Genomic DNA, 5186 nt, shown 5'->3' with positions numbered 1-5186 from the left:
CTTGCAGTTGCAGGACTGGGCGCCGGCTTGCAGCAAGGATGACGTGGCATTGCGGCGGCGCCCTCTCCCCTCACGCAACACCTGGCACGCTAGGGCGACGGCAGATGTACCCTTTCACCCGCTCTGCTCCGTAGAGGCACGCTCGCAATGTGGTCACAACCAATGGGATTTGAGCTTCCATTTCGCTGAGACAACAGACGCTGGCTTTTTTACTCAGTGGGCCATTTGTTTAGTCTGTTTGAACAGAAACGGACCTGCCAGAGTTTGGTTGTTTCACGACAAAACACACAGTCATCAACAGAAAGTTTAGTTTTCTACGTTAAGTTCTTTGCGAGATCTAAAATGAGAAAAATCAAGGGCCTAAACACTCAGCATTGTGGCATGCCAGAAGTGACAAAAGACAGATTTGTGAATTGGAGTTGTTAACATACAAATTGTGTTTAGTCATGAAGAAAGCATTCAGTGAATTTGAGTAATTGCATGTGGATCAATATTAAGTTAGCTTATTCAGGAGAAGGAGGCAGTGGCACAAAGTAGCAGAATTTAAAATGCTAAAAGCATCCATTCAACGCAAGAACTAAGTTCAATGGAGGAGATCAAGTTAGTGAACATGACAATATAGTTGTGTTTTTCATGAGAGACAAGGTCTTATGGCAACCATGTTGACATTTGTTGTAGAAGTTTTGTGACACAATTTAGGATTATTATGGAGATTGAAATAAATGATGTTACAGGGAGGCTTGGCGATTGAGGCCAGCAATTGTTCCGCCCAAGTGTCTCTCATAATATTACTGCGGTAGATCACCGCGTGCATTCTGTTCTAGAAGCTGAAAAGGTAATGCTAATCTGTGTAATGCATCTGTCAAATGCCGACAACAGTATGATGCTGATGCGGTGACAACGATGGCATGATCGACGATGGGATGACAATTCTACAGTCATCACGATTGAGGCATAACGACTTTGGGATGATGAGTGCATGCATGGCAATGACTGCGTATCTACTACACAGTGTGAAGGCGGCAGCATCCGCCGGCGTGATATTACAACTAATTTGAAATGACAATGCAATGATGACGACAGATTGAAGACTGTGAATGGTGAACAATGATGCATCCATTTGGCAACTAAAGAAAAACGTATGAGCACAGCTAAGCATGTCTTATCTGAGTTGTGATTGCGAAAGCATTAATGCCCAATTGAACGCCGCTGAGCAGTCCTTCGAGTGTTACGCTGCAAGTGATGCACCCTAGAGCTACATTGGGCCCGAGCTAGCAAGCAGCAGCAGCCTGCGGTGCCAACACCGCATGCCACCGACGTGCTGCATGACCAGAGACCAGGAAACAGCAGTGGCCACCAAGGCCGGCAGGCACGCGCAGCAGCTAAGCCCAATGGAGGGGCGAGATACGGACCGGGCGGCGGCTTGCGAGAGCAAGGACGACGTGGCGTCGCGGCGACGCCCTCTCCCCACATGCAACACCTGGTGCACTATAGCGACAGCAGGTGTACCCTTTCACCCGCTCTGTTTCATAGAGGCGCGCTCGTGACGTGGTCGCAGCCAATGGGATTTGAGGTGCTGTTTCGCTGAGACGACAGACGCCGGCTTTTTTGCTCAATGGGCCATATGATGCTTTTGCATAAATAATCACTACAGAATAATGACGACGTGGTTATGTTGAGCTCGCGTTCACGCTTCATCTGCACGGACCGCCCTACCTGTGTACTTTTGGTACTGGGGCCAATTCTGTACCATGCAATACACTCAGCCATGGAGCACCCGCAACGATCACGCGATAGGCAAAAAACGCTGTGCTTTAAACATGCACCCATAGAGTGCCCCAATATTGCAACCAGCTGATCCGCGCATAGTGAAGCGTCCGCATGGCCGCGTTTGCCACGTGGCCGTGCTATGCGAGTGTGTGGCTGATATATTGAGTAATCGAAAGACTGGTTCCGAATGCATTTACTAACCAATTTGAGTCCGCGGCACTTTTATGTGCTGCTTTGAATAACTGCGTGTGGTACCGTGGTTCCCACAGTTGCCCAATGCATGTGGCGCGTACTTTAGCAGCAGCGCTCGGCGTGTTTTGACTAAAGCAATTTCTTTTAAATTCTGCTCGCCACTCATGGCAGCTGTAGCTGCTTATAGTTATACAGTACTTTGGTTATAAAGTACAGTAAGTCTAGTTAATAAATTTTATTGGGTGTGAGGTTTTATTTTGTTAAATCGAGAATTTCGTCAAATTGAAACCACTTGACTAGATCACGCAACATGCCATAAAATTGATGCAAGAGCCAAAAATGTCGTTTTTGCCTACGTTCACACTTATTGTAGCAGTTGAGCATGTACTCTGCCTTAACGGAAGAAACGATTAAACATTCTTAAAAGCTATATGTCAGTGATGCTAAAATCACCAGAACTCAATTAGACCTACTATACCCACATTTTTCTTTTTAATTATGGCAAATCAGACAAGATATTAGTTGATTCTAGGTTTTCAGTGCTCATGAATGTGACAGTGAAAGTATTGAATGTCATGTAGTGTAATGCAACGAGAACAAGGACACAAGAAAAAGCAAAACACAGACATAATTAGGCGCTTGTGTCTGTGTTTCATTTCTTCTTGTGTTCGTGTTTTTGCTGCGCTACACTACATGCCGTTCCATGATGATCAACGAACAAGCCCACATTGCCACCCCCGTGTAGAGAACAGGAAATTTCGTTATACAAACCTTGATATAACAAAGTAGGTAAAATCGGCAATTCGCTTCGTTATATAGAAATTTCCTTGTATTGAAATTCGATCTGTTATGCAAATGAGTACAGTCGTCGATCGATTTTTGTTGCACGGAAAGGGGCCATGCAATTTCCCGAATTATTGGGCAATAAAAAAAAGCAAGTTTGAATGAGAAAACATTTTATTTTGACGAATTTAGGAGTCAGCGATGAATGATACGGTTTCATGCCACGTTGATATCTCACGACCGGCTTTAGTAATAAAGCCGGTCGTGCGATATCTTCACATCAGCGGTACGAACTAAGTGACGCCATGCTTTCGCGTGCACTCCGCCCCCAAAGCGTCGCCCGGTCGCACTGCGACGACGCTATCATGAAAAGCGCCGGCAGCTGGGAGCGAATGCTTCGTCTGCTTCTCGTTCCAACGGGTCATCAAAACTCGAGATTGCGCAACCTTCAATACTAAACGTGCCGGAAAACAGCTTACATGATGCCACCCCGTCTTGGCATGCCCGCTCTTTCCACACGCAGCAGATTACCTCTAGAGCAGGGTGCGCGGCTGCGTATGCGCTCAGCCGCGTTTACAGCCACGCGCAGTCATGGCCGAGACGCGCGCCAACTTACCCCCCCCCCCCCCCCCCCACTCCGCCCCCTCGCGCGCGCTTGATCGCGTTACCGCGAGCTCGCTTTCCTTCCCCACTTTGCCATTGCTCGCGTGGGGAAGCCGCACTTATGAAGCCACCATCTTTCTTGTCTCACCCTCGCACACTTTCACTCGCACCTAAAGCACAAGTGCGCGGGGCGCGATAGGATCTGATCGCACTTGGACTTAATTTATACGGAACATGATGCGGCTCCAAGCTGTTGTTCTTGTCGCGCTGCACGCAGTTTGAGAGGTGCGTTTGCAAGCAGCCGCTTGTAATTCAGTCATTTGACTACCTGCGTCCGCGGAAGTTACCATTGATTGTCTCAATTGGCACTCCTCTGCGGCAGAAGCGATATTTCTTTATATTGAAATTGCACACAAACACACTTCTTTATATTGATGCTCTAAATGCATGGTGTTCTATGGAGAAGAGGTTATGAAAAGTTAAATACTTCGTTATATCGAGAATTTCGTTATACTGAGGTTTAACTGTATAGAGATTTGAATTTATATACCTTGTTGTGCAGCTCCTTGGGTCATGGTTTCTATGACTATGACTCATATGACTATGACTCATGTGACTCTGTATCTGTTGCGCAGAAAATCTCTCTCGTCCCGTTTCCCTACCATTCTCATTTTGGAGGAGGCCCCCTCTTGATGCTATCCTTGTTCCACTCTTGGCCCACATCATTTCATAATCGAGGCATGTAAGGCCACAGTTCCTTATGCTATGCAGCTCTGACATCATGCGTACCATACATAATTGTACATGAGCCTAAGCCCATGCATAACCATTCTTCTGATCAAATGTTAATTTTTAGACTGACGTCCTTTCCTCTTGAATGACAGTTATCTCTGCTGTATTGTTGCTGCTCTCTCATGTATGTATACCAATAAATTATCTTAGTCAATTTCTTCTTGAACATTGAGTCCAATCTTTGCCAACTTAAGTGTGTGTTGAATGTTAATTTTTTAAGACCTGTCTTCACAATCTGCCTCCACCTCATCCATTTTAGCATCCTCAATTCAGTCACTTCTCCATCCTGACTTCTAGGTGACCTTATTAAAATTGTTTAGGTTCCATACAGTATTGCTGGTCATGCATTGTCTTATAAGTCTATTAGACAGTGAAAATCTTCAACTTGACTGGAACCTGTGTAACATAAATATTATAATGCATCTTTTCAGTTTTTCCAAGCTATGTCAATTCTGCTGATTCTGTGGGCAGTCCAAATTTTCCATGTTGGTGTTTTCAGTTATCATTGAACCAAGGTCTTCTCTATGGCTTACCCTCAAGGCTTCCCTTTCATCTACTCTGAGAAATTGGCATGCGGCTACCAGATGTGGGCAGCTTGCCTCACAACACATGCACATGCTCAGCTACTTTCGCCAACCTTTGTGCTAGATGTCAATCAGCATGAGTGAAGCAGTGAGAATGGGGAATTATGAAATTAAGGCAGAGGTTCGAGCATTAAGGGAAGTCATACTTATGAGGTGAGTACATGTGAAGAAAAGCATTCAGAAATGTTGGGAGTTTGCAGTTTCCTGTTTATTGGTCTATTAAACTCTCCCTAGCTATTTCAGTTATTTCATCATGTGTTGGAATTTTTAGTTGCAATATGTTTTTCTTAAGTGCTGCCACACTTACTACTAGAAGTTTGAGAACCTATATTTCTTATTCACTTGGTTCATTCATACCTACAAGCAGCAGTCTTTTCACTTTACATCAGTCATTGAATGCAATGCCCAGATATGTTCTCAGTCTACTTCAGTGGGAGTCACTAACACAGTGAATGATCATGA

This window comes from Dermacentor andersoni, chromosome 1, assembly GCF_023375885.2.
Source record: "Dermacentor andersoni chromosome 1, qqDerAnde1_hic_scaffold, whole genome shotgun sequence".
Taxonomy (NCBI): Eukaryota; Metazoa; Arthropoda; class Arachnida; order Ixodida; family Ixodidae; genus Dermacentor; species Dermacentor andersoni.
Note: the sequence above shows the minus strand (reverse complement) of the source record.